The following is a 9,089-nucleotide window of genomic DNA, read 5'->3' as shown; positions in this document are numbered from 1 at the left end:
CAGATGAGGAATATGTAATTCTATTTTTTCTTTCTTTCTATGAGTTGCTCTTTTTAATTTTTTACTGTCTGCACTTTGTTATAGTGAAGAATGTACAGCTTTATTTTATAACCTATATAAAGAGACAAAAATTAAAATTTTAGGTGGTTTCCACGATACTTCCCCCCCCCCCCCTTTGTTCTTTCATCAGTCTTCTAATAAGTTAAGCCATTTTCTCTTTCTTTTTGAAAATAAATGATCAGGTCTTGGTGGAAGAGAAATGAACATTAGATGCTCTTTACTTCATTGAACCAACTAAATACGTCAGCAGGTTTAGTCATAGAACCCAGCACGGGAATAATACTTGTTTCACAATCAGGTCAGAAATGATAACTGAAACCATGGAATCCTTAAGATAAGCTACCGGTGTAATCAGGGGGAATAGCTGAAAGCCGAATAGAAGGCTTTGTGTGGGAGGACAGTGATTGAAGTTCAAAAGGCTTAGCAGAGGTCAAGTTGGCAATGTCAGGTATTCCCCCAAGTTTACTTCGTTCAATTAAGTTGAAACAATCTCCTCCTGTGAGCATGTTAGTGGTCTTCCTTACACTGGACGGGCCCAGGCAGAGCAGCGATGCTTGGTTTCCTTTGTACCAGAAGTTGCTTCTGGGACGATTTAAAAAAAAAGGGATCGAGTCAGTTTTCATGACTGTTCTGTGAGGAACTTAGATGTAATACAGTGATTGTAACACTTGGGAATTTACAAGATACATGTAAAAGGGATGGAAGATCTTGTATTTATCTGCATATACTAGCCAGACATTTTTCAGCAACTAAATTATTTTCAGACTTTTATTGTTTCATATGGGATGACCATGCCCGTCTGACGAATTAATTGAGTTGGTTTACTTCCTGTTTAGTCTAAGCCACTGTTGATTGCCTTGACCCCTGCCCATCTGAGGGACAAAGTAACTTTAACAGAGGGTTTTCTTAAACGTGCTTGAGCCCTGTGCTCCAGGCAGCCTGCACCCAGGCACATTTTAGGCTAGCAAAGTGGCAAACGTTGCTTCTTTAAAAGGTAAGTTTCACGCATGGAGGATTTTGTCTTTTTTTTTTTCTTGGTAGTCACGTTTTTGTTTTTCTATCTGAGATAGATGGACTTTCTTATTTCTTAGTTGGAGTAATTATTTTACAAACAGGAGTGAACTTTGTGGCGGAATGGAAATGGGACATACCCTAACTGCAGCAAACGATCAGATTACAGAGATAAATGGATAGATGAGAGGTTCCGGAACACTGGGCAATTATGGCACATACCTCCAGGAAACACACACACACACACACACATACACACACACACACACACACACACACTCCATAACCGCCGGCATAGGTTTGTGTGTGGGAGTAGTTATATAGGTTTTAATTTTGAAAAGATTTAGGAGATAAAGTGTATTTTAAATTCAGATACCACAAGTCATTACCGCTGAGCTCATTAGATTTAAAAGTCCACAACACCAATAACTATTTCTTAGTCAGACATTTGGTTAAACAGTTGGGGGGCAAAAATGATTCCACGCAGTAATTCCTAAACCTGGTTTAGCACTTGAATCACACTTACATCAGAATCTCTAAGCTTGGGACCTAGTCATCTAGAGGTTTAATAAGGTTCTCAGATGACTCTGATAATCTGCCAGATTTGTGAAGCCTAAAATAATGTCATTTTACTCTCATGTTTGATGTCAAGGGAATTATGCAGTTCACTAAAGAAACACCAATGCATGATGTAATGCATATGAATGTGATAAGCATAATTTACCTCACTGGAATTTCCCAGTAGTCCCCTGACTTAGTCATTGTGAGTTCTGTTTTACAGATGAGGAAATGCGTACTGGTAAAATAATCAATATCCTAAAGCTAACAAGAAGGAAAATCAGTTTTCAATTCAGGCCAGTGTTACTTCTAATGGCCCGAAGCAAAAAATCATTCAAACTCTTTTTCAGTTGGATCTCGTTAGTTCCAACATCGTAGTGTGCTGTCATCCTAAAATACTTTAATTTTAGTTCAGCAACATTTCAATTGAGAACACATTTATCGAGGCGCTCTATGCCTGTGCTTGTGCTGCATGGGAAGGCAGACTACAGGAAAATGGGCTCCAATCTCAAGGAGACTTATTGGGGAGGTGAGATTTACTTGGGGCAAGAGTAGAAAACAAAACATTAAAATGATTAACTGTATTAACGTAGTTTTTCAGAACAATCCAGAGCAAGTCATTGGGAGCTAAAATCCCCCAACTGCCAACAAGTCAATTCTGACTAATGGACCTACAGGACAGAATAGAACTAGCCCGTAGGGTGTTAAAGGACGTCATCTTTATGGAAGCTGATGGCCACATCTCTCCCCCACGGAGTGCCGATGAGTTTGAACACTTGATCTTTAAGCTAGCAGGTGAGTGCCTAACCAGTGAGCCATCAGAGGTCCTGGTTGACTAAAATTATTGGTCCAAAATTATTGCAGGAGAGGCAGAATTCAATTTGAGTCTTTAAGAGGGGTTTTGGAAAGAGAGGACTCAGAAAGTTCAAGAGAAAATATTCCAAGTATGGGAGAAGCATGAACAAAGGTGTGAGTGTGTGTCTGCATGCATGTGTGAAGTTAGTCAAGCTCAGTGCTCCAAACAGACCCTTGTGGCATCGTGGTTATGCGTCGGGCTACGAACTGTGAGATCAATAGTTTGAACCCCCCCGTGGTTCCAACGGAGAAAGATGAGGCTTTCTCTTCAATAAAGAGTTACAGTTTCAGAAACCCTGAGAGGCAGTACTTACCCTGGCTGGTAAGGTCCACATGTGTCAGAATTGACAGGATGGCAGTGAGCTTGGATTTGGTTTGGTGAATGCTCAAGATATAGTACAAGACAAGCTCCGACCTGAGAGCACGGGGCAGGAAATAAGAAGCTCAGAAGAGGGGCCACCCAAGGTGATCACATTCAATTAACCATTGAGACTGTGCGGGTACAGTGTGCCTTTGGGGCCACCGTCCTCTTCTTCTGCATATGGTTTAGTATTCTTACATGGATATGCGCCCAGCCTCCAGCAAACCCTCCAAGTTAAAGCTCAGCAAGTTTCCGCCATTGGCCAGAAGAAAACTAAGCACAGAGAACATGAGCATCACTCTGAGACACACGTGGGATTTGGGACCTGGAAAGAAACAAGCAACTCAGCACAATAGACAGAGAACCAGCAGGTTCCTGAGAGATGACTAATTTTTTTCTGGCTGTTTAGGAACAGGTGGTATTTATCTAAGCAGACTGCCCTGGGCAGCTGGTTGATGGGTTCTTCCAGCTGGACCTCTGCTCCACATTTAGTCCAACCACACCTGCTTCAGACAGCAAACAAGAGTCTTTCTCATCTCCAGTAGCTCCATGCAGGGGGGCTGGGGATATAGATCCACCGTTCAGCTTCCAGCTGTAGTGTTTCACGATGTCCAAGGATCCCATCTGGCCTCCTACCAGGAAAATAAAAGAATTAGGTTTTAGGTTTAGAGGTGGGCTCCCCTCTGTCCACCCCTCCCCCCAGGCATGGTTTTGTCCTATTAGATTGCTTCCTTAAAAAAAAAAAAGTAAGCGGGAGAGATTTCATCATCAGCCGCTATCACGTGATCAGATGTATCTCCTATGAAAATTTGCTTTCCTTGAAGCCTGCACTGACATGAGGATGCCTGCCCCTTCAAGCTTTTATTATGCTGCATTAAAGAATAGCAGAATAGTCTCATGAAAGATTAATCACTTCCTGTAAGCACCATGTACCTGCAGACAGGCAATTACTGAAATATGTCCCAAGGAAAGCTAGGAAAGCTGTTAGAAAGTACCAGGCAGGTAGTTATTGGCAGTGTGACGACAAAACCTGTTTCGGTGCCAGCTTCTTTGGAGCCGAGAAGAACGTCTGTGCTGAGTTAATGGATCATCGTTTGTTTTGTACACGGGGAGCAGTGTTTTCTTTGTAATGGTAGCCAACGCTCTGACACCGCGCAGGTATTTTTCTTGAGGCTGTGCAAATGTGTTCATCCTGATTTCCCTGTCTAAGTTGAATGATGAATCAACCCTTTGGACTAAATTTAGTCTCTGTGATTTAGAGAATCTTGTCTCACCCATGCTTAGAACAGGGCCTATCAGATAATAACAGTTTAATAAATATATTAAGATAGAAAAGTTCAATTCCCTCATTTTTAAAATTGTAAATTAAAATGGGGTTTATGTTTTGGATCAGTGAATTTGCATTCCACAGTTTAAAAGATGATCTGTACTTAAGGGGATCACAACAAAATATCAAGAATTTATGGGATGTCATCTCTTCAGTCCTGAAAATTTTAATCATCAGCTGAATACTTGGATATTCCTCACAGCTCTTGGGCTAACTCTTAGGACCAGGACTCCGGGACCCCAGCCACCCAATCTAGACCCCTCAGCTTGCGTTAATCCAAGCCTTGTATTTCGGGCTTATTGAATTGTGATCCTATATTGAGCAGTGGAAAGCATGTGGCTGGATGCTAAAGCAGACACAAGGGGGGGGGGATTAAAATTGACTTTGTTGTGTGTTGGTTCACTCATGGAAGGAGTTGATCGTTTGAATAGAATTAAGTTGTTCAATGATGAAAAGATATTTAACCCTGCTAGGAAATACATAATTATACCCACGAGTGCTAGAGAGAAGGGAATCACAAGGAAATGTGAACACTTCTCCTGAAGATTATCAAAGTTTCAACAGAAAAAGAGGACAGTGAGTTGCATTTCTAAGCGTCTCACATGGAAAATATGAAAGTCCTTTGCAGGTCAGACATCGTCTGGTAGTTAGGCTAGTGAGTTTGGCTATTGAGTTTGACTCAGAAGATTTATTGTTTCAACAATATGGAAAACCAAACAATCACTCCACAACAAGTCAACGGACACAGCCCACGTGCGAAGGAGAATGAATTTCCTTAAGAAAATAGAGACCTGACTCTGGGTTGGAAATTATAGCTAATTCAATTTGATGATGGGGAGTTTACTGCTGGGGAATCCCAGGGGGACAGAGCTGTTTCTTTGGAAATGGAGTGATTTGGATCTTAAAACTCCACGTGGAAAAGACTCCACTAATGACTTTAAAATTTCTAAATAAAAAAATGAAAATTGTAAGTGTAATTATAAAGGCTACCCCAGGAGAAAGTTAATGTTCTCCATCTTTTTCTATTCAGGAATATGAATCATCTGACAAGTTGTCTGCCTAACCATAAAATCAATTTGACATTCTGATTATCTTTGGAGTAGACACATTTGTTTCATAGTTTGGCTATTTTCAGCTCATGCTGAATGGATAGGTCACCTCTCTCTCTCTCTCTCTCTCTCTCTTTTTTTTTTTTTTGTGAAAGGGCACCTGGAGAAATAATACTGTCGGGTAAGCATGAGACTGCTAATTGCAAGGTTGGTGGTTCAAAACCCACTAGTGTTCCTTGGGAGAAAAATGAGACCATGTACTCTATTAAAGGTCTCAGAAACCCGCTATAGTGTTGTTATGCATCGGAAAACAGCAGGCTCTAGAACGGAATCAATGGTAGTGGGTTGTGAAGTGCAAATTACAAGCAATGTAACTATTTTTTGAGAAAGGCATGACATCCTTCCTGGAAGGTCCTAGAGAAGGAATTGGCACCGGGTACTCTCAAGTCATGGATTCTGACATTAAATGGTCCCCCCACCCCCCGCCCCATTTCTGTAGTGTGGCTGTTGCGGTTATTTATTTATCTATCTTTTTGCTTATAACTCTGCTAAGTCTTCACCTAAGTGGAGAAAGTGTCTTAAGCAAACTCTCACTGCAACTATGAAGAGAGCCCCATTCTAAGGTACCAGGGATGCAGGGTATTTCCGTGTATCCCAGCAGCACATCACCTTGCAGCAAGTTAAAGAGTGATCCTATAAAAAAAAAAAAAAAAGAAGAGTGATCCTAGTTGATAACTATTTTTGACTTTCATGGTTTCTCCAGGAATGTTCCTCTCATCTGCCTGTATGTTACCTGGATTCAGATACCCCAGGAAGCATTAGTTTTCCAGGAGTCTTGATGTTAATCGCTTGCTTGCCTTGGTAACCAGAAAACAACCTGTTGGCCAGAGAGGCAGCATCCGCTGAGGACATGGTGGCTTGGGGAGAGTACCACAAGTGGCTGGCAGATTACTGCCAACACGGAAGCTTTCCGTGATTTTAAATTCCTTTCCGCTACAGGCTCATTTAAGGATGCTTAAGGGTTCCAGTTAGGGACATGTTCCAGTTAGCGACATACATAGTTTTTGGATTTAAATCATGTCTCTCCTTACGGACTGTTGTAACCTGGGATATACCTTTCTGCACTTCCGTTTTAAGATGTGTCAAATGGAAGTAAAACATTCCACACAGTCGCAGTTACCCAGTGCTATTATGATGGAACCACCCCTACTGGGCAGCTGTAACAAGTCCACTCTCACAGTTTAGGGGACTGGAAGCCCAAACCCAGGCCACTAAGTCTCGGGGAATACTTCTCGTTAGCTTTAGGGGAAGGTCTTTTCTTCCTTTCAACAACTATGGGCCCAGCATTCCTGGACGGTCTGTATGTATTTCGGCATTAAAATTTTCCTTTGAGTCTGGGAGGTTCTCAGAATAGGCACCCCGGACCCAAACCATGTGTTCTGTTCCCAGCTCTTCTAAGTGATTGTAAGGTCCGTTAACGCTGCTTGCTTATTTAATTTCTTTTAAATCTAAAAAATGTAGCATACTTGTGGTGTAGTGGATTATGTGTTGGGCCGATAACTAAGATCAGCATTATGTACCCAACAGCAGATCCATGGAAGAAAGATAAGACTTTCTGCTCCAGTAAAGATGTGCAGCCTCAGAAACCCAAAGGGGAAGTTCTAGCTTGCCCTATTGGGCCCCTATTATTCAGAATTGACTTGACAGCCATGTGTTTGGTTTGGATATCTCAAAAGAAATGAACTTAAGGTGCAACCTAATTTTGTAGATGTATACCACTTCATTAAGAGAACTGCTTCTACTCCTGCCTCATTAATATCATAGAAGCTAGGACTTAGAACACATAAGAAATTACATCAGATAGCAAAATGGAGCATAATTATTGTGTAGTGGGTCCCACGGTGTGCTGCTAACCACAAAATCAGCAGTTTGAAACCACCGGCTGCTCGACCGGAGGAAGATGAGTCTATCTAATCGTTCCACTTCGGAAACTCAGAAACCCACAGGGGCAGTTCCTCTCTATTCTAGAGGGCTGCTAGGAGTTGGAATCAAATCAATGGCAGTAGGCTGGCCAACTTGACACATATTTTTTTTGGATACAACAATCTATAACACCGACCTATTGAGTTTTTATGAAAATTAGTGAAAGAACAAAACTAGCTCTCAGAGCACAGGATCTGGGATTTAAACTCTTAGTAGATTTGCTGCTGTTCAAAGTTTTGGTCTCTGCCCAGTTCATAAGTTTCATCTCCTTTGTCTGCTAGGTTCTTGTTTTAAGTATCAAGTTTCATTTTGCTAACATTTCAATAAATAGGTGCATAATTTACATTTCAAAATATTTGGAATATATCTGGCTACTTTTTAAACAAATCCATAGAAACTCATGTATAAGAGACAGTTTTATATAAAGGGTAAGTGCACATCAAGAAAACATCCCAACCCAGTGCTGCCCAAGCCCACAGTCCAACATTAACCCATATGTCCCACACCAATCCACAAAGCCCTCCTCTATCTCACAAAACACAGGCAATGACGCCAACTGCAGGAGGAAAGCCGAGTCAGTGAATGTGTAAGCATCTCAGCGCTGGCAGGGGTCTCCACACGGCTGCTCCAGCACCAAGGGCTGCATCCGGGTAGGTCCACGTGGCTTTTTGTCTTGCAGGAAGTGAGCCTTGCAAGCTGAAGCAGGGAACCGCTAAGGCAGCTGCACCCTGGTGCGACCATCACAAAGCAAGAGACCCAAGAACTCGAAAGGCGTGACTCATCAAGCCATTTATCTCTCCGTCCTTCAATTAACCCCACATGTGTTTTATCGGCCAGGTTGGCACAATAAACTAACTACCTCAGGAGATACGAAGTTTATAATACAATTTGAAAAATTTCTGAATACTACATCATGATCTAATTAATAATTGAAGGAATGACAAAAGGGTTTTCTCTGGAACTTGGATAAAAAGTCCAATAAGCATATCAGTGGGGTTAATGAAGTATTATTTGAATGATTCAGAGTTATTCCTTACTGTGCATTATATATTTATTCATTCTTCAAAAGGTTTCTTTAAGGTCCCCAAACTGCACATGGTTATATGAAACACTTAGTTTCTCAAGCTTTTGATTTATGATTGTTTGCCAAATATAATTTCAAAATTGAAAAACAAAAGCTGGAAATGAATCAATAAGGTTTTTGGGCCATCCGACATTATTTTGAAGAAGAGGAATAAATTAGCATCACATAGCTGGATTCCATTTTTCTTGAAATATATTTCTGATTAAAAAATTAAGAGGAAAGCTAGAATATAATATTGTTTCAATGTCAATTTTTTAAAAAGGTAAATGAATATTTGGCTAAGTCCAAACTAATAGCCCAATTCAAACATTTCAGTTTTAAATACTGTTGCCAACTGCCAAAAGTTCTTTTTTAAAAAAATCTTTTTTTTTCTTTTGTAATGGTGAAGAAAGATAATAGGTTTTCTTTCCCAAAGCCAGCTGTCCTGCTCTTTCCCATATGGTTAAGGAATCTTGGGACAAGGAATTACAAGGAAAGCTTCATTACTAAAATATTGATTTTGAAGATTGGCGATTTGGGTCCCATCTTTCCAGATAAAACTTATCAAACCCTTTTGTGGTAAAAAACTATGGAAATGGCCTAAAATGTTAATATTATAATTTAAAATATTAAATTAAAGCCTACATTTAAAACTCATTAACCTCATTACTATGGTGATGTGCCCTACAATATTTCCTTTTCCTCTCTAAATATTATAAAAATATTTTTAGTTAAGTTCCATTCTTGTGAAATTATTTATTATGTAACACCCACCGGTGCTTTTAAATTCAGATTTGCACATCTGAGTATATCCTCAAAAGA

Source organism: Tenrec ecaudatus, chromosome 5 (genome assembly GCF_050624435.1).
Source record: "Tenrec ecaudatus isolate mTenEca1 chromosome 5, mTenEca1.hap1, whole genome shotgun sequence".
Classification (NCBI taxonomy): Eukaryota; Metazoa; Chordata; class Mammalia; order Afrosoricida; family Tenrecidae; genus Tenrec; species Tenrec ecaudatus.
The sequence above is the reverse complement of the archived record's forward strand: the minus strand, read 5'-3'. Positions refer to the sequence as shown.